This window comes from Suncus etruscus, chromosome 17, assembly GCF_024139225.1.
Source record: "Suncus etruscus isolate mSunEtr1 chromosome 17, mSunEtr1.pri.cur, whole genome shotgun sequence".
Lineage (NCBI taxonomy): Eukaryota > Metazoa > Chordata > Mammalia > Eulipotyphla > Soricidae > Suncus > Suncus etruscus.
This window is the reverse complement of record NC_064864.1, coordinates 27,975,141-28,000,638: the sequence shown is the minus strand read 5'-3', so window position 1 is coordinate 28,000,638 and position 25,498 is coordinate 27,975,141. Positions and strand designations below refer to the sequence as shown.

General features: G+C 35.7%; 2 non-coding genes across 2 annotated transcripts; both read right to left on the bottom strand.

Moving 5' to 3' along the window:
- Positions 1–794: 794 nt before the first annotated feature.
- LOC125995247 (U6 spliceosomal RNA) lies at positions 795–901 on the bottom strand. Its single transcript, XR_007490799.1, has one exon. It is a non-coding gene; the product is annotated as a U6 spliceosomal RNA (small nuclear RNA).
- A 23,085-nt stretch (positions 902–23,986) lies between these two features.
- LOC125995260 (U6 spliceosomal RNA) lies at positions 23,987–24,093 on the bottom strand. Its single transcript, XR_007490810.1, has one exon. It is a non-coding gene; the product is annotated as a U6 spliceosomal RNA (small nuclear RNA).
- Between the last annotated feature and the right edge of the window lie 1,405 nt (positions 24,094–25,498).

The window sequence follows — 25,498 nt, the reverse complement described above, 5'->3', positions numbered from 1 at the left end:
TTGCAAAAACATTCTTCCTTCTAGTAATCCCACATATTTTGTTATTATTTTAACATTATTATTATTGCTATTATTTTAAGATTATTTTAGTTGCCTTATCACTTTTCAGATTTTTGTTTTGTATTTTTCTAGATCTATATTATGTATAATATGCATTTATGTATAATATGTATTATGTATGTATGTGTGTTATATACATACATGTACATATACATGTATATGTATGGTGTGCTATGACTGTGTATTGTATATTATTATGAAAGTTAAAATTGTGGCTTTTGTATAGGTGTCCTAGACTGGAATTATAATTTCTTTTTTTTCTGAGTTTATTTTTTTTCTGTGTACATTTTTTTAGTTTTTATTCTTATTTTTTATTGTTTTTGATATAATATTTATTTTAAACATAGTGGCTTATATATCACTGATGATAATATTTTAGGTACATATTAACATAAAAACAGGGGAGTTCCCATCACCGAATTGGCCTCCCTTCACCTCTGCTCCCATCCTACCTCCCATATAACTCCTCCCTCACCCCGGGGCTGCTAGAATAAGTGGTCTCCTCTGTGCTTAGCTTACTACTTAGAGGTCCTATACCTGTTTGGTCTTGGTACCTCCCTTATTTCCTGCTCTAATTGGGAGGCGGGACTAGATAGTTCAAGTTATGTGGTTTTGTTTGAAGAAGAGAAAGGTACTAAACTGGGGGGAAAAATTAAATACACCAAAAATGGGCAGAGTCCTTCTGGAGACTCTCATCCTAGGTTTTTTTTTTGTTTTTTTTTTTTTTTGTTTTTTTAAATATGGAACACTTCACGAATTTGCGTGTCATCCTTGTGCAGGGGCCATGCTAATCTTCTCTGTATCGTTCCAATTTTAGTATATGTGCTGCCGAAGCGAGCACTCATCCTAGATTTGAGAGACCAAGGGGAAAAGGAGGTGAAACACCACAACAGTACAAAAAGAAGAGTCAAGTAAAATATCCAGTGAGCACTCCAACAATAAAGATAAGTACCACATAAAGGCCATGGTCTTGAGATAAAAAAACATGACAGAGCACATAAAGAAAGAAAAGAAAAGAAGAAGAAAAATATATAAATGAAGACAACTTCAATAACCACACCAAAACAAAGAAATCGACAAAAACTAGATAAATAACTAAAAAAGAAAATTGTTTTGTGCTTTTTTGCCTTTTTTTTCCCCTCCTGCACAAGCACAATAAATAATGGGGTCATTCGAAAAGGAATTCCCTCGGCCTAAGAGATACAGGGTTTCTCTGCCCTTGAAGTATATTGTCATGGGATTAACTATAGACTCCTGTCAGGTTCATTTACTCTCCTCTAGGTGCTTTTGTGGTGTATGGAAGACTTCTGCTCCGTCCTGGATGATAAAATCAGACCTCTGTATCTAGAGATCTTGGTGTCTGCACAGGTCAGGGATTGGACCTTATGATGAAGTCTTTCTTTGTGGTTCTTAGATGTTCTGTTCCCTCAGTGTCATTTTAATCCTTCTTCTGTGGTTAGTGGTCTTCGTCTTTGCGCTGAACCTAGGGTGGGGCCTGGGATAGCATCTTTCGTCATGTTTCCAGAAGACCCATTCTGTTGCAAATTGTCTCAGACAGACCTCTGTAACTAGAGATCATGGTTGTGCAGCTCATAGCTCAATCCCTAGACTAGGCCTTTTTTATTGGTCCCAGGATACATACAGTCAGGTCATAGTTCTATCAACCAGTCATCTGTAAATCGCGATCTTGGCATTTGGACAGACCAAAGGGTGACAAGTCTTCTGATTTTGTCTTCTTGTTAACTGGTGAGGTAGGATAACCTGCTCTTAGATCAAGTTGTTCCCAGTTTCCTCGTTGTCAGGATATCATATTAGAGCTGGCACTTGTTGGTGTCCGAGCAGTATTAAAGATGTCCCGAATGGGATTTGTTTTTTTGTGGATGTTGTGAAGAACTGTGTGATTTCTATGTCTGTGATCCACAGTTCAAGGCTGGATGGTTGGTGTCTAATTACCTGGGGTCTAAATTGGGTCCACGTGACATATTTTTAAGGTAGAAGATGCCCCTGTATTGTAAACAAGTATGAGTTCTTATCCCTAGTAGATAAGTGCTTGTTTTTATACTTAAGATTGTCCCCTTTTTTTAGTGTGCCTTTGCAGGGAGAAATGGTGCTACATTCTATTGCCAGTGCATTTGAGGGTGGAAAGAGAAGAAAACAAAAATAGGTCACACACCCGAAAAAGAAAAAAAATAGAAATAAAAATATATGTGCTCACGTATACATATAAAAAAAACAAATTTTTAAAAAATGAAGTAAAAAAGTAAAGGAGCAAAGTGATGCAAGAGACAACTTTACATTAGGGGAAAAGCAGGTAAGAGGTAGTGTAATACAGGTCTTATACTTATAATGGAAGTATAGGTTTCCCCATTGTCTTTTGAGGTGTTCTTGTGGTGTGTGGGTTCCCGAGCGCCTTTTCATCACACAACCTGACCCTCTTGAGAGTGGCAAAAATTTTGCAGCAGGAAGGTCTTGGGAGGAGTTCTGTATTGGGGATACTTTTAGCGCTAAGTCCAGTTTCAAGTAACAGTCCAAGTTAGGGTGGGTTGGTAAGGGGGACCGTGCAGCATGAGTCAGCAGGGGAGTTGGTTGCCTTTTCTTGCAGGGGACAAGGTGTGGGTTTGACTGGTTGTCCTTTCGCTTGGGTGGTGGGTATTGATTTATATGGGTAGGAGGCCAGTCTTGATGTCTAATGGATTAAGAACTGAGGGTGAAGAGTTTTAATGAGGTGGGAAATCTGGATGAGATTGAGGGTGAAGGAATAGTCAGATTTCCAAAGGGGGAAAGGGGGAAAGTATATGGAAGGGGAAGGAGAGAAAAAAAGAGAAAATAAATTTAAAAGAAAAGGAGAGGGGAAAAAAAGGAAGTAGTGAGAAGAGAGGAGAAAAGAGCAAGGGAATGCTAGTTTGCTTGAATGTGTTCGATGAGTAGGACCTGTAGTATAAGTCTGTAGGTCACTGTTGCTGCTTCGGTGGTCTGGCTGGTCACGTGCTTCAGGTCCTAAAAGAAGGTATAACCTAAAGAGTATGTTAAAAAATTTTCTCAGGGCATTCACGTAGTGCAGGCTGGGTATGGTATCTCTTGTGTCTGAGCCCCAAGATGTCATCTTAGTTTGTCCACCCTTTGTATCCAAGAACACCTGTAGACAAAAAAGCTGAGAGGTTATTTTAAATATAGTAAGATTACGGCATTAAAACACATTGTTATGAAGTACTTCCATTGAAGTCAGTAATTTACCATTGTATTCTTTACCTGTGGTCCTGTATAAGATCCCTAAGGGATTATTTGGGCCTTTGTAGTAGGAGGCTGATTACAAACCTGTTCTCTCTATGCTGCTGTTTCTGCTGTTGATGGTTTCTTTGTGGTATAATGTGTAGTTAAGAGTTTGTGTTGTTCCTCTTCCATGTGGTTTGGGCACTGCTCCCCGGTACATGTTGACTGTTACAGTGTTTGTAGTTTCTACCCTGTTAAACCTTGTTAATTGACTGTTGAGTATTAGTTGTATATAAGGTGTATGCTCTAGGTGGTTTCGAATAGTGCTATCATTCTATGTTTATCTTTCATCTTCTGACTTACTTCGTTTAACATAATATGTTCTAGGTCCATCCAGGTTGCTGCAAAGTCTGTGATTGTATCATTTCTGACTGCCATGTAGTATTCCATTGTGTATAGATACCACATCTTAATGATCCATTCATCTGTTGTTGGACATCGAGTTTGGTTCCAACACCTGGCTATTATACTGAGTGCTGAGATAAATAGTGGGGTGTACACATACTTTGGGATGAATGTCTTTCCAACTTGGGGGTAGATACCTAGGAGAGCAATTGCTGGGTCAAATGGCAGCTCAATTCTGAATCCTTTGAACACTCTCCAGAGTCCAGGGCTCCTCAAACTTTTTAAACAGGGGGCCAGTTCACTGTCCCTCAGACCATTGGAGGGTCGGACTATAGTAAAAACAAAACTTATGAACGAATTCTTATGCACACTACATATATCTTATTTTGCAATAAAGAAACAAAACAGATACAAATACAATATGTGGCCCGCGGGCCATAGTTTGAGGACCACTTCTCCAGACTGTTCTCCATAGGTGTTGGACTAGTGGGCATTCCCACCAGTAGTGGATGAGAGTGCCTTTCCTACCGCATCCCTGCCAACAGAGATTGTTCCCATTATTTTTGATGTGAGCCATCCTCACTGGTGTAAGGTGGTACTTCATTGTTGTCTTGATTTGGATTTCCCTAATGATGAGTGAAGGTGAGCATGTTTTCTGTGTTTGTTGGCCATCTTTCGGTCTTCATCAGAGAAGTGTCTATTCATTTCATCTCCCCATTTTTCTATGGCTTTATGTGGTTTTGAGGGGTTCAGCTTTCTAAGTGCTTTGTATATTCTGGATATCAGCCCTTTATCTGACATGTTGAGTGCAAAGATTTTTTACCATTCAGTTAATTGTCTCCTTGTGTTAAGTAGGGTTTTGTTTGCCATGCAGAAACTTTTTAGTTTGGTGTAGTCCCATTTGTTTATGTTTGATGCTAAAGTTCTTGCCATTAGCATTCTGTCATCAAAGACTTTTTTGATATATAGATCTTTGAGTGTTCTGCCTATTTTTTCCTCAATAAACTTTATAGATTCGGGTCTGATTTCAAGGTCTTTAATCCATTTTGAGTTAACATTTGTATATGGGGTGAGCTATGGGTCAAATTACAATTTCTTACAAATTGTTTTCCAGTTGTACCAACACCATTTGTTGAAAAGACTTTTTTTGTCCCATTTCAAGTTCTTGGCTCTATTGTCAAATATTAGTTGACTGTATATCTGGGGGCTTATGTCTGGAAATTCTGTTCTAACCCACTGGTCTGAGGCTCTGTCCTTGTACCAGTACCATGCTGTTTTGATCACTATGGCTTTATATTATAGCTTCAGGTTAGGTAAAGAGATGCCCCCCAACTTCCTGTTTTTTAGTATTTGTTTGGCTATCCTGGGTCTTTTGTGGTTCCAGATAAATTTTATGATTGATTGTTCTAAGTCTTTAAAGAATGATGTCTGAATTTGGATGGGGATTGGGTTAAATCTATATAGAAGTTTGGGTAGGATAGTCATTTTGACTATGTTGATTCTACCTACCCATGAGCATGGGATGCTCTTCCATTTAGCTAGATCCACTTCAATTTCTTACTGAAGTGTTTTGAAGTTTGCCTGGTATAAGTCCTTCACTTACCTTGTAAGGTACTTGATGTTTTTTGATACTATTTTAAATGGAGTTGTAGTCTTAATCTCTCTCTCCTCTACTTCGTTATTTGTATAGAGAAATACTATTTTCTTTTATGTATTGACCTTGTAACCAGCCACTTTGCTGTATTGGTTTATTGTTTCTAGGACTTTTACTGTGGACTCTTTATGTATATCATGTATATCATCATGTCATCTGCAAAAAGAGTTTGAATTCCTCTTTCCCTATTTGAATTCCTTTGATTCCCTTCTCTTGTCTTATTGCTATTGCTAGGACTTCTAAGACTATGTTGAATAAGAATGGAGAGAGTGGACATCCTTGCCTTGTTCCTGACTTTAGTGGAAATGCTTTCAGTTTTTCACGATTAAGGATAATGTTGGCTGTGGGCTTTTTATAGATAGTTGTTACTATCTTGAGAAAGGTTCTTTACAGACCTATTTTGTTTAGTGTTTTCAACCTGAATGGGTGTTGGATTTTGTCAAATGCCTTCTTTTCATTGATTGATATGATCATGTGGTTTTTGTCTTTTTTATTATTGATGTGGTGTATGATGTTGATTTATTTGCATATGTTGAACCATCCTTGCATCCCTGGGATGAAATCCATTTGGTCATGGTATATAATCTTTTTTGATGTAGTGCTGGATTTGGTTTGCTAAGATTTTGTTGAGTATTTTTGCGTCTATGTTCATTAGTGAGATTGGTCTGTAGTTTTCTTTCTTGGTGGTATCTTTGCCCTCTTTGGGAATCAGAGTGATATTGGCTTTATAAAAGGAATTGAGGAGGATTTCTGTCTTTTCAATGGTTTGGAAGAGCCTTTGGATCAGTGGAAGTAATTCTTGGAATGTTTGATAGAATTCACCTGTAAAACCATCTGGGCCTGGCGATTTGTTCTTGGGTAGTTTCTTAATTACTGTTTCTATTTCCTCCGTGGTGATTGGCCTTTTTAGGCTTTCTAAATCCTACTTTTCTAGTCTTGAAAGCTGGTATATATTCTCATGGCTGCTTTTAGGTCTTCCTCTCTTGGGTCTGTGCATTTTGGTGGACTTGGAAACTTGTTCTGATTTCTTTCCATCTCCCCTGTTGTTAATGTTTTCCTTGGTTTGCCCATCTTTCTTTGCATTTATTGGCTTGGCTTGGAGTGCAGTGCCTTCAGGTTTCAGCCCACTTTTGCCTCCTGTGGCACAGGGCTGGGTCCTTTCTCGGGTTGTGGCTCTACGTGAGTATGTTGGGTGATGTCGCTGAGTTTTGGTCCTTCCCTTGTCCTCCAGACAAGCCTGGTCAATTGCCACCCACCTCCTTCCAGACAGTGCAGGTTCACTCAGCTCCCTTGAATGAGCACTTTCCAGCACTCTGGCCAGCAAACTCCACACACTCTCTCTGGCCTGTCCCGGGAACTCAGATTCCCTTGAATGGGCACCTTCCACACGCTCAGGTTGGCGACCTCCACACATACCCTCTGGCCTGTCTCAGAAACTCACAACTCTCTTGAATGGGCACCCTCCCCATGCTCTGGTCGGTGACCTCTATACACTCCCTCTGGCCTGTCCTGGGAACTCAGTTTCCCTTCTTTTTTCTGAGTTTATATTAATTAATTAAATTATTAATTAAATTAATAAAAACTTTATTTAAGCACCATGATTACAAGCATGATTGTAGTTAAAAATAAAAAATAAAAAATTCCATATATGGGAACTAGAGAGATAGAACAGTAAATAAGTCACTTGATGTCACTTTCCTTGCACAGGGTCAACCTGGGTTCAATATTCAGGACCCCAGATAGTCTCTTGAGCCCCATGAGGAATGATTCCTGAGCCACAAGCCAAGAGTAAGCCCTGATCACAGGCTATGATCCAAAAACAACAAATAAAATAGTTTTGAGGAAGAAAATAATATAGGTTTTTAGACATGTCCAATAGAACTGGGAAAAATAGCAAAATTAAATTTATTTTAAGATTTCAGGAATATAGCATGGAACCCAAGAGTCCTCTGAGAAGAGAAGCTTCCAGAAAATTCTCTACATTTTTCTTTTCTTCTTCCACTTTAAAAAAAAAAGCTTTTGGGCACACATTTGGCTGTGCTCAGAATTTACTCCTAACTTCCTCAGGCATCACTCTTGGCAATGTTTTGGGCACCATATGGGGTTCTGGAGATCAAACTCTGATCTTCACACACAAGACAAGCATCTCACCTTCTATATTATCTCTTCAGCCTCCCTTACCTGTCTTTCTTTTAGATATCCTTCCTTATTAGTTCCTCTGTCCCATATTACAAAATACTGCTACTACAAAAATTTCTGCCTCAAGTCCACATTCTTTTATTTTATTTTTTCTTTTATTTAAACACCATGATTACAAAGTGTTTATAATTATGTTTCAGTCTTGCAGTGTCCACCACTTTTCACCCAGGAACATTTCCTATCACCAATATCCTCAGTTTTCTCCCACACTCTTCCCTTTCTCCCTCTGTGCAAGCATTTTACCCATTTATCTTTCTTTCTCTTTCCATTTTTTTCTGTTTAGACACAGTGGTTTGCACTACTGTTTATAAAAGGGTACTGTGCATATCACTTTATCTATGTTCAACACCCAGTTATTATCTAGATTCTAGAATGATCAGTTCTAACTATCATTATGATAATGATCCCTCCTCTGCCCTAACTGCAATGCTCCACTATTTCTAGCAAGCTCTCTATCATGGAATGGTTCTCTTAGACCTCATCTCTATTGCCTCTCTGTATATTACCATACTGTATTTTTTCTTATGTCCCACAAATGAGGCACTGGTAGAACTCAACAAGAAAAACATGGGGTCAGAGCGGTGACACAGGGCATAAGGCATCTGCCTTGCACATACTAGCCTAGAATGGACCATGGTTTGATCCCCTGGCATCCTATACGGTCCCCCAAGCCAGGACCTATTTCTGAGTGCATAGCCAGGAGTAACCCCTGAGTGTCATCAGGTGTGGCCCAAAGACCAAAAAAAAAAAAAAAAAAACTAACCCTATCCAAAAATGGGGAGAAGAAATGAACGTACATTTCCTCAAAAAGAAATGCAGATGGCCAAAGGTACATAAAAAATGCTCCACATCATTAATCATCAAGGAGATGTAAATGAAAACAACGAGATATCATTGGTGGGAAAGTAGACTAGTGCAGCCATTTTGTAAAATAATATGGACATTTCTCTTAAAACTGGAAATTGTACTGATGAAAATATCAGCCATCAACCATACAATAAGTTTTTTTCTATGAATTTTTATATTATGATAGCACTGGAATATAGAGCAAATTTTTCTAGCCCTCTTCATAATTGTTAATAAAATAAAACTGCATATAAAAAACCCTGGAAATTGAGTTCCCATCTGATTCAGCATGCCACTCTTAGAGATATACAAAATACACAACACAATAAAGCCGTCTGTACACCTAAGTTCATGGCAGCACTACTTATAATAGTCAGAATCTGAAACCAACCCAAGCGTCCGAGAACAGATAAGTAATACATCTATACAACAGAATACTATGCAGATTTTAGTAAAATGAAGTCATGAAACTTGTCTATGGAGAGTATTATGTTGAGTAAAATGAGTAAGACAGATTTACATATGATTACATAATAATACATAGAATAATACATAGAATTACAATTTCTTTTTTAAAAACACATTACTTAAATAACTATGTTTTATAAAGTTTTTTATAGTTGAGTTTTACACATATAATGTTCTAGCACTAATTCTACCACCAGTGTCAATTTTCCTCCACCATTGTCTACAAGTTTTCTACACCCCCTTCTTTCCACCCAGCCTGCCACCTTGACAGGTGCATTTTAAAGTCAAGTGGTTGTAGTCTTCAGTGTTATTGAGTCTATGATTTGAATGTATAGCTATACCACTACTTCATATTACCAATGTACTCTTGACCCTTGTTCCCTATTACTTTCCCTTCTCATCCTCTTTTTCCCCTGCTTGATTTCTCTCCTTCTTTGCCCATCTCTTCTCTATGCTCTAAGGTCAAGGGTTATCTTGGCATCCTCACCTTTACTACATTGCATTTTTTTTGTATATTATAGTTAAGAGAGATCATTCTCTTATAAGTGAGATCACCCCTCGTATTCTTTTCCACAAAGGTAGTATCCAATTTCTTCACTAACCAACATGTGATTTACTTCAGAGATGTGGGTTGAAAGTTATACCAATCACAAGTTTTGTGTAAGCCATTCTATATGAGTTCACAATTATAATCCTATAAATTTGAAAATCTAAGTAAAGAAATCTAAGTAGGAATACTGCAGTTCTAACCCACACATACTTAAATCCATGTTGTGTTTCTTTGTTCCTGTCTTTGTTACTGCTGGTTTTGTTGTTGTTGATAATCTTGTTATTGTTATTCTAATTTATTCATATACCTTTTTTTGGAGTATACCATACTTCTATCTGATTAAGACCCTTTCTACTCATCTACTATGAATTACTAACACATAAATGAGTACTCATCATTTTTCGTTTCTTTAGTCCTATGTTTTGTAGGACTCATTTTCTTTACTCTGGCTATTCTAAATAGTGCTGTAATGAATAGGAGTGCAGAGGGCTTTATAAAATTGTGTTTTTATGTTCTTAGGATATATCCCTATAATTTGTACTTCTGAATCATATGGGAGCTCAATTTCTAGTTTTATTTTTATTTTGCTTTGCAAAAATACTGAACCAGTCTATATTCCCACCAGCTGTGAATGAGAGTTCCTTTTTCCCCCTCATCCACACGAGCACACCAGCATTGGTTGTTCTTGTTCTTTGTAAAGTGTGCCAATCTCTGTGATGAAATGATATCTCATTGTTGTTTTGATTTGCATCTTACTGATGATTAATGATGTGTAGCATTTTTTATGTTCCTTTTGGCTAGCTGTATTTCTTCTTGGAAGAAAATGTCTATTCATTTCTTCTCCCCAATTTTACATGATGTTAATTTTTTGGTTGAGGCTATCAGTGCCTCATATTCTTATATATATCTCATATATCTTAGATATTAACCCTAGTATTTTCTATTTCACTTTTCCATTCTTTATTCATTTAACCCATGACTTAAATTGTTCAATTTTTATTAAGAAATTTTCTTTCTAAAAATTCACTGAGGTAAAATTCCTGAAAGGAATTTCTTGGCTCAGAACTGTAATTGACCCCAAAGCAGATAAGAGATGAATATAACATTTCCAAATAATATTAAAAGGGTGTGTTCACTTCCAACCTCACAGTTAATTATCATAGTATTTAGTTCGAAAACAAAATAAGACTACAAAAAGGTAAAATCTACCATACTGTTCAAGTCCTGGAACCCCAAAATCTCTTTGAACCTTTGAAACTAACTTTCAGGAAAGGTCAGAATAAATTGAAAATATTACACTGTCTGAACATTTTAGTTGTAAAGACTGACTTCCTTAGACTGGGTAAACCTTGCTGGTAAGCATGCTGCAACTTGGGCTACCCACTATCTGCACAGAAGGCCAGTAGAGTGACAAGAAAAGAAGGGTATGAGCAATAAGTCATTATTTCTTCAGTTGAAATAAATGTTAGAGAAATAAGGAGCTAGTATAAAACCAGTTTCAAACTTGACATTCTAAATTGCACGAGGGCCTTTATCAAAAGTTTTAGAAAATTTATGTAACTTTTGGAAAAGCAGGAAAATAGATTTCAGAAGTATCACCCTGACACAGTAAAAATACTTGTCAGAAAGTTTCTGTTGCATAAACTCACAACCATATCGCTTTTAATTCTCTCAATCAAATAGCAAGTACTTACATTCTGCCTTGGTCTTCCAAAAGACTCACTTCATCAAACCTAATAGACTCTAAGTCACACTTCTGCACTTTGGCATCAACCTCAGCTTGTAAATATAAAAGTATCATAGTGATGTGGTGGGGTGGTGGTGATGGTTGTGGTTATAAGCTTTTTTTGACATTGAAAAGTCAAGATTATAAAGTAATGAACGATCAAACTAAAAAGTCAAAATTAAGAGAAACCATGAAAGACCAGTGTATGTCATTATGACCATGAGAAAGTCATTTTAATCTCACATAAGAAGTATATAGTTATAACCTCTCTTAAGTGATATAAAGTATATAGTTATAACCTCTCTTAAGTGATATAAAAAGTTAAATAATAAATGTATGCACAGAAGTTAACAAGTAATTCTGTGTCAGATGGCAAAGACATTTGCCCTAATTGTATATATAAAACTGTTACTGACTCTTTCTGAATATGTTCCCATCACAAATACATTGAATTTGAAAGTGTTACTTTGAATTCCATCCTAGTGGATGAAAATAAAAAAGAGAGAACTACCTCAAATATTTCCAAGGGAGTTGATAATAAAATCAAAATACGCAACCAGTGACTTAAGGAAATATCCAGTATGGAGCTAAAAATAACCCATAATGTACTGAGAAAGATGTTTGGTTCCTAGTAAATATCTTTAAAATTCACCAAAGAAGTAACATTGAGCAATGGCAAAAACCAAAGCAATCACTAAGCTCTGAGTATGTCTATGAAATGAAGGGTGCCATTTTATAAACATTACTAAATATCCATAGCAAACCAATATATTTTCTCCATTTACAGATCAAATAACTGAAATAAAAATATTCTAAGTTTATCTGAAATGAGTAGATACTAAAGTTTGAATTAACTTGACCCCAAATTTTAATTTTTCCTAGACCAAAAATTGTTGGATCCTGAGTTACTTGCCATCTCCAAAACACTTGTAGATTGGCTGTACCTACATTTTCTGGGTCCATGTCTCATTAATGGCTTCATAGGACCTATGCCCCAGGCAGTTCTGTTAACTCCCTTCTTAATATCCACTGGCACTGCTCTCCCTAACAAAGAACCTTTTGTTTTCTAAACTTGGCCTCTGAGGATGAGACAAGGAGTCAGCCCTTCATCATCATTGATCACCATGATAATTTTCTGAGCTCTGTTTGGGCTCTGCTGACCCAATTTTCCTGAACCTAAGAAAATCTACAGCTGCTATCTGACAATATAAGATGGATGGACTGGCCACAAATCCACATTTATTGTCTTGATGCCCTGGCATCCATGTGTAAAGCGGTTGAGGACACCAAGTAGAACCTGTTGGTGCATTTCAAAGCTTAATCACTCCCCCACCAGGCAAGTGTTCAGTGTTTATTCTCCTTGTGATTTCCAGCTTATTAGAGTTGCTGTGATAGCAGTCTGTGCTTCAGATCATTAGCCACTTGCTCCTTAAATGGAATCCTTAGCTAAATATAACAGGAGCCTTTGGTAGTTTGCACTAATTGTGTTGAGTTGCTTTGTTAAGGTAAATAACAAGAAGCTATCAGTGTATACATATGAAAGCCGTAATTTTCCTGTTTGTCCCAGACAGTAAGCATTTTGCTATTGTTTAACAGGCTTATTCAGCCATCAGATAAATGAGATTGTGAAGCTTTGTACCAACTAGAAACTTACAATTGAGCAACATTTAACCAAATTCCCCCCTTCTGCCACCAAAGAAGGATCTTTGATTCCCATAAATTTTAAGTTGAGAATCCAGACACATCTCAAGGGTAAACCATGTTGTAGGAGATTGGGTTTGATGTTACAACATGACCAAATGTATGGATAGCCCAACCCATTAAGTAAAAAAGGACCATGTGTTCTAGTCTCTCAGCTAGTCTGTGAAGAGATGCTATTGAAAAAAAAAATCTATCTGAACCATATTTCTCTGTGGACACATCCACTAGTTACCTTCCAAATCAATGGCTTTCTAATATTTTGAGTCAATCATAGAACATCATAAACAGAAATGTACAGTGAAGATTTAGACAACCTGGGTAGAGATGTGGGTGCCTGGTCAGTGTATAGCACTCTCTCCGCTCTCTCTCTCTCTCTCTCTCTCTCTCTCTCTCTCTCTCTTCTACTTTATTGATTGATTATTCTTTTATATTTTTATTTAAACACAGTTTAAATTTGTTCATGATTGAGTCTCACTCTTACAAATTACATCACCCTTCACCCATAAACATTTCCCACCACCAATGTCCTCAGTTTTCCTTCCACTATTTCCCACCTGCCTCTGGGAGCAGGCATTTTACTCTACCCCTTCCCACCCTTCTATCTCTTTCCCTTTCTTTCCTTTTCAACACTGTAGTTTGCATAACTCTCTTACACTTTATAACTAAGCTTATTCATGGACAAAGAGTTAAACACTACATATATTCTATGATTTTGGGTAAAAGAAAACAGTGGATATCAAGCTTACCAAAATTTACATAAAGGTCACAGACAAGTGATGTGCTGTTCAATTCTTGTGTTAGCCATTTTATATACCTCAGACAATACAATCACAGTATTTTAGAAAGATATAATTAAGAGCTTTGTGTTAAATCACTACATAATCAGCTGATTCTTGTAATACCTGTTTAGCATGACTCTATCTTTGTCTGCCACTAAAGAACTATAGAATCTTATGGGAATAAGGATAATTTCTGTGTCTCCTTCAGTGCCTCCTATTTATGAGTCTTCTTAAAATGATCCTTGCCTCCTGACACATCTGTCTTCCTTAAGGATTTCCCAAATACATGAACTATGGGGAGATACTTCCCCATATTATTTTAATTTGGCCCACAGCTGTTAAACAACTCCAGCTATGATAGGAAAAGATATACTGATGAAGTGTCAGGCTTAAAAATTAATTTTGGGGGCTGGAGCAATAACACAGTTATAGCCTTGCTATTTCACACAATAGCAATATTTGCCTTGCACACAACCAACCCTGGTTTGATCTCCAGTGTTGCATATGGTCCCTGAACACTGCTGGAGTAATTTCTGAATGCAGAGTCAGGAATAATTTTTGAGCACCACCAGATTTAGCAAAAAAAAATACATATATACACATATATACATATGTATGTATAATATATACATATATTATATATAGTAGTTTATATATAATTTCATGGATATAATAGAAAGATATAATTTATAATATAGAAAGATACATATCATATCCCATCTGGAGTTCTAACACTGAACCTAATTCAAAAACAGAATTAGATACATTCCTATTTTAGTATCATGGGTCTCTTTTACTATATGAGTTATCCTTTGCTACCCTATTCTCTCTCTTCATCTGTTCTTTCCCATAAATCTTAATTCCCTAAATAAAACTATTTACTTCAGGGGGCAGAGTGGTAGCACAGTGGTAGAGCATTTACCTTGCATGCGGCTGACCCAGAATGGACATGCGTTGGATCCTCCACATCCCATATGGTCCACCCCAGTCAGGAGTGAATTTGAGTGCAAAGCCAGGAGTAACCCCTGAGCCCAACCCCCCCCCCAAAAAAAACTATTCACTTCAAAAATAAAACAGGAATGAATGGCTAGACATCCCCCAATTAATTTAATTTTCTTGAGAATACCAACAGATTATTATTAGAAGTAGTAGGTATAATAATGATTTGCAACAGTTGAATGATTTGTGTTTTCCTGTTTTTGTTTTTGGGTCACATCCTGGCTCTGTATTCAGGGGTACTAGGGTCTGAACTCTGGTTAGCTGCAGGCAAAGCAAACATGTTTTCCCGCTGAGATCTTGCCAATGTCAAAAGTTTTGTTTTCTTTGGAGTGGACACTAAAAAAAAAAAAAAATGGGCCTAGGGTAGAGTGATAAGGTACCTAAAATGTAAATGTAAGTAACTTAGAGACATTCAAAATTTTGGATAATTCCTGAATCTTAGTGATGGAATGTAAAGCTTCATGTTTTTTAATTTTTCAAATATGTTTTAAAATTTCACTATTTTCCTTAAATTCCTGCACATATATATTTACCTTTACAGTCCTTGGAGAGATTAATCTCTCTTTTTGATGAACAATGATCCAGAACAAACATGGCCATAATACCTTAGTGAAATGCATGCGAAAATCTGAACGTGATTTTTAGATGTTTGTGAAGTGAATTTTCTTTCAGGCAAGCCATGTGTGGTGAAGAGACCAATGTGTCAAGAGGACATTTCCCTAAAGCTCTTCTTCACAATACCAGGCTTGTGACAAGTTCCAGCAAGAAAGGGATCCACTGTCATGTACACTTAGAAAACAGCTGAGACATGGGGGGTGAGATGAAGGGTGTAGTGGTGCTCTGGCTCAGAAAATCATTGCATGCATTTAGCACTTTAAATGTTCTGCTAAATCCTAGGAGGGCAAAAGAGAAACACTTTGCTGTAATCTTAGGCCAATTTACCCTGTACTTTAGAAAGAGCAAAAACAGAAGGGAGACAGCCAGGCATGAGAAAGTATAGAGGATATACATCCCTGAATCCAAAAGAGTCTTGGACATATAGCCACACGGTGCTGAATGACAATTCCTCCCTCCCCACCTACAATCTATAATAGCTGACCATGCATTCTCAGTGTGCCCTGTATCTCTTCAAGAGGAACAAGCACCAAGCCTTCGTATTCAGTAATTCATCTTAGCTGTCTTACAGTGAACTTTCCTTGGGTAAAGTCTTTATCTTCTGTTTATATTGATATAAACTATCTGGTCATGACCACTAGCATTGTTTTCACCTAGCATAATTCATACCTATAATCATGGAAGCTTAAGAGATATTTTGCTGGGTTAACAAATGTATTATTTCATCCAATGTTCAGAGCTGTCATGGGAAATATTAATTTGATTCTTATAGATGAGGCCCAGAAAAAGAAAATTTTAAAAGAAAATTTTTATTTTATAATCTTATAACTAGGAAAAGGTTTGTCTGTCTGGTATTCAAAATCAGTTTTGTTTTATCTTACATTCATTTCTTAATGAATAAAGTAAAACAGAATGCAGCAATTCTAAAGAAAGTAAAAAAATGGGAAAATGAGTAATTTTACATTGTAGAAACTTGCAGTAAATATCTTTACCTAAGTTTCTATTGGCAAAATAATGCTCCATGATGTTACAACAAGTTATATTTTATATTGTGATGAGAGGGCATTTCACCTTTAGGTTATTGTTATCCCAACCTACACATTGCTCTAATATTAAAAAAAATAAGACAAACCAAAATTGATGGACATCCTACAAAATGTAGAATTATACTATACTTTACTATCCTATCCTATCCTATCCTATCCTATCCTATCCTATCCTATCCTATCCTATCCTATCCTATACTATACTATACTATACTATACTATGCTATGCTATGCTATGCTATACTTTTAAAAGTTATCTAGGTCACAAGAACAAAAGACTGAGAAAAAGGCTGAAGAAAGTCAATTAGAATTAGTGTGGTATCTTGAATTAGAACATGAGATATAAAAAATGTCAATCAAATGGGGGAGAAATCTCAGGACCAGAGCAATAGTCTGGCAGGTAGGGTACTTGCCTTACATTCAGGTTTAGTTCCTGGCATCTAAGATGGTCACCCACGCCCGCAAGGAATGATTTCTGAGAGCAAAGACAGGAGTACCATCTGTGAAAACTAGGTGTGGTCCAAAACAAACAAAAAATTAAAAGTGGAGGGAATTTAAAAACACATAAGTTTTGTCAACAGTTATGCTAATATTAATTTCATAGTTTTAATTATTTTTATTTATGCAAGGTAATTTTTGGCTATGTAACATTTTAGGAAATGTTCAGTATAGGATACTATATCAATTCCTATTGCTACTATCGGATTGCTGCTATTGCTACTATAACCTGTGGCTTAATACAAATACATTACTTGATAGATTGCAGAAGGATTGCATTTAGTCTGGAAGCTCTAAGGGAGGATATGTTTAACTTTTATTGTGATAAATTATATCTTGGTTGTTTAGGTATACAATTCAATGATATTAACTAGATTAGTACAGATTTGAATCTCTTACCACCAACCACTTCAATATTTTGTCATCTTGTCAAACTGGCACTCTTATACCATTATATACTTATACTCCCATTATTAAATACTAAGATATCTGCCTTTATCTCTACTACCATATTACCTGGCACAAGTCTATCTCCAAAGACAAAAACCTAAGATAGCTATATATATATCACTGGTTTACCAACGCTCACCTTACTTTTATAGGACTCCTATGTTTATTATCTTATTTCAACATCCTTTAAAAAGTATCATTTGCTATGTTAAAAAAAATATTTTCAGATTGAGGGAACCAAGACAAGAGCACCATTGTTCTTGCTCCACAATATACAGGAATTATCCTACAGTATTTTGATAAGTTTAAGATTATCTCAAAATAATGTGTTTTTAGTATAGCAAGAACCTATAATGATAACCTAAGAGACCCTTAAGTATTATAATTTTCTAAGAAATATAGGGTTTTCTATAATGAACTCCATAGAGTTTTCTGGAATTTGCTTCACATTAAACTACCTTGGACAAAGAGCTCTTTCAACACCCCACTGGAATGTAGGACAAGGCAATATTAAAAAAATTAAATCTTGGGGCCTAAGAGATAGCACAGTGAGCAAGGTGCTTATTTTTTCACACAGCTCACCAAGGTTTGATGCCCAATACTATACATGATTTCTCCAGAACACTTAGTAATGATCCCTAAGCCCAAAGATAGAAGTAATCCCTGAGCACAGCCAAAACAAAGATAAACAAATCTAAGATCTCTTCTCTTCCCACATAGATACCCCACAAAAACAGAAGCAGCAACCACTGACCTTAGGCCAATACTAAATGCTACCTAAATAAGGAAATCAATAGTCTAGAAGAGTTAGGAAACAGAAGCTGGGGAGAGTGGAACCAAATCCAGAGTTCTTAAAAGGACAGCTAATACAAGGGGAGAAAAGAAAATGCACAGAGCAGTTACACTGAGGAAAATTCACCCACTAAATAAAGGCCTTCTTCTTATATGGTAATTCAAAGGTTTTTTTTTTCCAGACTGCCAACTTGATTTACCCTCTCAAGTCCAAAAAAATACTCTCCAAAACTACACTCGATCCTTCTTGAAAAGATATAATTCAAAAATACCCATGTTGTACATTGAATTGAACAATCATAGTGTGTGGTAATACATGTATGGAACTCACAAGATAAGGAAAAGATTCTGGAGCAGATAATGAGGAAACAGATGAAGTAAATTTATTATTCTTAGGCATGTTAATGTGGGTGGCAGAAAACAAACATCAACCCTGGGTAAGCAGTGCTGGGGTTGAACAACTGTTATGTTTCATGTTGTTTTATTGAAGGTGGTAGTGGGTAGCATGACGGTTTCTTTACCAGTGCACAGAAGGCCTGGAGGCAACTTCTGATAATACTAAGAAAAAGCAAGCCAGATGGTTCTGTATTAGGATCCAGATATTTGATGCTGCCAGGGTCCAAGTGTGCTAAGTGTCCCTAGACACATGCCCAACAGTGCTAGAAAACCTATAGAGCCTATATAGTTAGAGTTGGTATTAATGGTCATGAGAGTTAGTGGTAAGAGGACATTTGGTGTTAGAGATAAAACTAGGGTCATATACCCATCTCCTAGAGCAACTATTTCAATTGTTTCCGTCAAAATAAGCATATCTCAGATTGAGTCTAATACAAAATAAAATATTTGCTGGTTTTTATAAGGCATAACTAATACCAAATAAAACTTTAAAATTAAAAAGTTACTCAAGGTTACAGAGACTGCTTACAAATGAAAATAACCTAGAAACAGCCATTTTAGTACTGAAGCAGAATTCAAGGCAAAATGCATTAAGTAGAAAAAAGGCTATTTTACATAGATAGAAAGTATACTTTATAATAAACACCCTAATACTCACAAACCTTGGAAATGAATGAATTACATAGCAGCAAAGTGTAGGGCAAAAACCATTAGAATTTCTGGAGAAAACAAACAGAAACTATTACAGTAGAAGGATTTTAGCACTACCAAAGGTGGCAAACACTTTAAGTTGGCAAAAACTAAATATATATATATATAAAATATATATTTACAAATATATATATAAAATATAAATACAAATAAGTATGGGAATATTTTAAACAATATGACAAATGTGTTATATTGATTTCTTAGGCTGTACCTTCTCTTTTCCTCTTTTGTCTTATCTGCCCCTTCTCCCATACCTTCTATCATTGATTTCTCACTTTTAAAACATAAAGTAAGAAAACTAAAGCACATATCAGTATATTCAAATTATTGCAAGTTTCCTTAGAATGAGGAAGTTTGTAAAATAAAAATGTAATGATAACAGTGTTTTTAATTCACAGTGGAAATTGTCTTTGTTGCAGACCCCAAGGTTCATCTTTGTCTTAGTCAGAGGCAGAGCCTCAAACCTTCCGGGTAATGTTTTAGAAACTTTCTGTGACAAATTATTTCTATTTTATTTTTATTAATATATTTATTTAAACACCTTAATTACAAATATGATTGTAGTTGGGTTTCTATCATGTAAAGAACACCCTCCTTCACCAGTGCAACATTCCTATAACCAATGTCCCAAGTCTCCCTCCTCCCCACCAACCCCCGCCCACCTGTACTCGAGACAGGCTTTCTACTTCCTTCCTTCATTCACATTGTTATGATAGTTCTCAGTGTAGTTATTCCTCAAACTGCACTCATCACTCTTTGTGGTGAGCTTCATGTCATGAGCTGGACCTTTCAGTCCTCATCTCTTTTGCTCTGAGAATTTTTGCACCTAATACTCATCAGATAAGGGGCTAATATCCAAAATATACAAGTCACTAACAAAACTTTACAAGAAAAATATCTAATCCCATCAATAAATGGGGAGAAGAAAAGAACAGACACTTTGTCAAAGAAGATATACAAATGGCCAAAAGATGCATGAAAAGATGCTCCACATCACTGATCATCAAAAAGATGCAAAGCAAAACAACTATGAGGTACCATCTCATGCCACAGAGATCGGCACACATCACAAAGAATGAGAGGAATGAGAACAAGCAGTGCTGGCAGGAATGCAGAGAGAAAGGAGCTCTTATTCACTGCTGGTAGGAATGCTGTCTAGTCCAACCTTTATGGAAAGCAATATGGAGATTCCTCCAAAAACTGGAAATTGAGCTCCCATATGACCCAGTTATACCACTCCTAGGGATATATACCCTACGGACACAAAAATACAATACAAAAATCACTTCCTCACACCTATATTCATTGCAGCACTATTTACAATAGCCAGACTCTGGAAATAACCAAAATGTCCTTCAACAGTTGAATGGCTAAATAAATTGTGGTACATATACACAATGGAATATTATGCAGCAGTCAGGAGAGATGAAATCATGAAATTTTCCTGTACATGAATGTACATAGAATCTATTATGTTGAGTAAAATAAGTCAGAAAAAGAGAGGTAAGCTCAGTATAGTCTCACTCATCAATGGGTTTTAAGAAAAAATAAAAGAAATTACTTCTATTTTAGAAGCACATTCCAATTTGGCCACCGGTAGAGCTTTGCATCTCTTCTACCTTTGTCTGAATCAAATAATCCTGGCATAAAGAAGCAAGTTTTATTAATATTTTAATTGATTTATGAGTTCTTCCCACAACTTGTGAATTTTATATGTCCTAAAGTAATTCTGAAAAGTTTTTCTCAAACATCTTCACAGATAAAAACCTTTATGTTGGCATTTTAAAAATAACTGTAAAGTATGAACATTCTGCAAGACCAAGTTTTAGGAAGTCATAAAACATCTGTTGGGATTGATCATCAGCTAGAAGGACTTATAGAACTTACCAATAGCTAATATAATCATAACTGCCATTTTTTACAAGAAAAGTATGTAGATTTATTTTAAATTTTTTAATGTTTGACTTAAAATTTCAATACCATAGCCATCACCAATGTACCTATCTCTCTCTCCCAAAAACTTCAACACCCTCCTTCTCACCTTCTAAACCCAATTGTGTGGTCATTATATTGCTTTGAAATTTTGTAGCTCTGTATGTACTTTATGTTCCGCATATGAGAGATAAAATTCTGAACCTGTCCCTTTCCTTTTGACTGACTTCACTCAGCATAATATATATTTATTTTCTTATTGCTGCAAAATGCATGGGTTTTTTTCTTTCTTATAGTCACATAATATATATGTATGAATATATATAGATATAAAATTTCTTGAGTTAGACATTTGGTTTCTGTATCTTGGCTATTGTACTAAGATCATAATAAATAAAAGTGAGCATATGTCCCTTCAAATTAATGTTATTTTATTTGTGGAATAGATGCTAAGAAGTTGTATTAAAGATCATATTGGAGTTCTATTTCTATTTTTGAGAGAAATTTTTATTGCTTTTCATAGAGGTTGAACTATACAACTTTCCTATATGCTTTTATACCACAACCACCAATTTATCATTTCATATCTCTTTGAGGTTTTTATGTGTCATTTTCACATATATGAGCTAAGAAATAAAGCATCTAGAACTTAAAAGCCCTAGTGGTAGTATATCAGGTTGGGCTCTAGCCTTGCATGTGTCCATTCTGAATTCAATCCTCATCATCTGATTTGGTTTTCTGGGACCACCAGAAATGATCCCTGACTGAAGAACCAATTAATCCCTGTGAACTAAGTGTGGCCCCAAAACTAAAACAAGCAGAAAACTGTTACCATATTGAAAACTATATATGGAACATAAGTAGAATATTGCAACTGGGAAATTAACTTAAGGTTTATTCTTCATAGTTTTTACTGGAACTCCATCATTCAGACATGACTGGTGGCTTTCCATCTAGAGAATAGTATAGTACCTCTAGAAGTCAACTAATACTGCATAATCTAACACTAATATCTATATACTAACCTATATCATATTATTTGCTGGCCCTTCACTCTTTTATTTTAAGACTTTCTCATGTAGTCAAATTCTGTTCCAAATCAGAAATTAGGCTACTCAGTATGAATCAAGGCCCCTAGGTAAATAATACTATCTAAAATAATGCCATTCCTTGAATACAAAAGTTAAATCTGTTGATGGAAAAGACCAAATTCTTTATTGTACGAAGGCATGGAATCCTCAAATGTGTGTAGTATTAAAAATAATGATCAGATAATAATGAGGTAATAACAATAGCTACACTTGGTGTTTACTAAATTTTTTCACATGTCTAGAATTTTAATTAATACTTTTACAGAATATTTAACCCCTGTTGGAGTGGATGCTGATATTTTTCTCTGGTTATAGATGAGTGAAATCAGAGCATGTGATCAATAGTTAGTGGTCCTAAGACTTCGCTCTACCCTCTACTGTAGATTGAAAATGATTAAAGGTTCCTTACGCAACTAAGTGACTAGATCAGTCTCATATCTCTACTATGTATACAAATATCCAGTGTTTTGAGCAGCTGCTACCAAAATATTCATTGAACAGTTTAATGTCATTACTATATCTCCAAGCCTTAAATTACCCAAAGTAAAGGAAGCAATACATCAACCTTAGTTGTTTAGTTGATTAAACTTATTTAACCAAAAGCACTTCCATTAGGTTGAAAAAAGTCTAAAACTTATTTAGGAAAAATAGATCCTGCAAAGATTAACAATACAATGCAAAAAGGTTTACCACAGAGTAAGCACTCTAAAAATGATAATGACTGTCATCATCATCATGGTTGTCATCATCATTACCATCATCATCATTGTCTTCATCATAGTAATCCTCATGAAGATCAGTAGGGAATCTGACTGGGTAAGTGATAGAAATACCTTTCAGGAATGAAATGTGTTTATGATTGGATAGATATGCTTTGTGCCTTTCAGAGTCAGTACATCAAATTATGGCAGGACATAGCCAGAATATTTCAAGATCATAGAGGGCTAAAAAAAATCATTAAGCAGACTTTGTTCCTCTTTAGCAAATTGTGCTTCAGGCATCTCTCATTTATCTTTAAAGTTGTTTATTTCCAAAATGTCTAAATGCTTTCATCTATTTATTTGCTTTTATCTTGTTGTTCTTTGAATTTAAGTATGTGTAATAAACTTTATTACATTAAAAAATGACATGATTTGAAGTTATAAATTTTCCCCTAAGTACAGCCTTTGCACTTTACTGCAGGTTTTGCTATGATAGATTCATATGAGCGCTTTTTAGTTAATTTGTAACTGCATGTTTATCTTCTACATAATCCTGCAATTGATGGTGATTAACTTTTTAAATATTTAAATATCTCATATTCTTTAAGATATTATACTTGAAAGTATTGGTGGAGCTAGGGTTTATAATAGGATTTTAAGTCTCATAAGATCTAAAGACATGAGATAAAGTTGTAACTAATGAAAGTTAATGCAATCAGAACCACAGATGCTGGGCTTGCATTATGAATCCCTCATGTGGCAAGATTGGCAGATTATTTATGTGTTTTCCTTCTCAAAGGTCATTCCTTTAACAGAAACAAACACTACTATCCCTTTTTTCTAGAACATTTGAACACTAGGTGTGAATCTCAGCCTGGTGCAGAGACCACGTAGTGCATTAGATCCATTCCTAATTGCATAAGACACAGTTTGTCATTGCCTATGAGAGTGGAAAGGTGACCTGACCACTTTCATCATACATAAAATGAATGTATAATAAAAATATTATGAGTTTATGTATAAACTATAAATAAAAACTGTAGGTAAACTATATTTAACTCTAAATTGTAATTTTACATTTTTTTTATTTTTAAGTCACATTTGGCAGTACTTACTCTTAGTTCTATGTTCAGGAGTCACTTCTTTTTTTTTTTATCAAAAATATGGAACGCTTCACGAATTTGCATGTCATCCTTGTGCAGGAGCCATGCTAATCTTCTCTGTATCGTTCCAATTTTAGTATATGTGCTGCCAAAGCGAGCACAGGAGTCACTTCTTATAGTACATGAGAGGGACCATTTATGGTGATGAGGTTGAAGTAAAATTGTAGTGTGTAACCCCTATACTACCTTTCCAACCCAAGTTTTCATTTTAGATGAAAGCAAATTTTACTTTATTTATATTCCCCCCCTTTTTTGCAGAGGGTTGGTTTTGGTTTTTTGAGCCACATACCGTGACGCTCATGGGTTACTCCTGGCTATGTGCTCAGAAATTGCTCCTGGCTTGGGGTACTATATAGGCTGAGGGGGATTGAACAGAGGTCCATCCTGGATCAGCTGCATGCAAGGCAAATGCTCTACAGCTGCGCTATCACTCCAGCCCCAAATTTCTCAATTTTTATTGAAGTCTAGGGATTTATAATGCTGTTAATAATAGTTGATGCACACATTATCTCAGCACCCCACCTACCACCAGATTGCTTTCTTTCCTCCACCAATGTCCAAAGGTCCTTTCCAATTCCTCCTCTAATCCTACCCACTTTCCAGGTAAACTAAATTGGATAGATCAATTCTATAGTTCCTTTGTCTTTGACATTTAAAAAATTTGATGAGAGATTCCATGGATCCGTAGTTTCACAGTGACACTATATTTCTGATTATTTGTAAGTCAAGTTATTTCCTTCTCCAAGTCTCAACTGTGGGTTATATCAGTCCCAAAGGTGTGTGCTCACCTCCCAAATTTATTAGGTGAAAGACCAACACTGCAAAGCACAAAGTTCAGTGTCCTACTCAGAAAGCAGGCCTTAGTAAAAGGGTAAAACTCATCGTGACAATATGAATTCCATTCCAAATAAATATTTTCCCCGAGATAAAAATCACAAGATTTTAGGCAAATAAAATTATAAAAAAGTAAGCAAAATCTTTAACCTACATTAAGAATATCCCTCACTATATTTCCTCAATTTTATTAGGTGAAAGACCAACACTGCAAAGCACAAAGTTCAGTGTCCTACTCAGAAAGCAGGCCTTAGTAAAAGGGTAAAACTCATCGTGACAATATGAATTCCATTCCAAATAAATATTTTCCCCGAGATAAAAATCACAAGATTTTAGGCAAATAAAATTATAAAAAGTAAGCAAAATCTTTAACCTACATTAAGAATATCCCTCACTATATTTCCTCACTGTGTGAACTTGAACATAACCATTAACCTATGTAGTAGAATCAGCCTCCCTATGTATTCTATAAAGTGGTTATGACATAAATTCCAGATAATGACTTGATGATTAAATTAGAGAATGTATATGAAACACTTAATTGAGTCTCTGACATCCAGCAAGCAACAAATATTAGCTTTCATTATTATTGTAATATTCATGATGGTTAAACTTGGCTGAGGTTACTAGACATCAAAAAGAAAATGTTCTATGTCTTTATCTGACTGATTC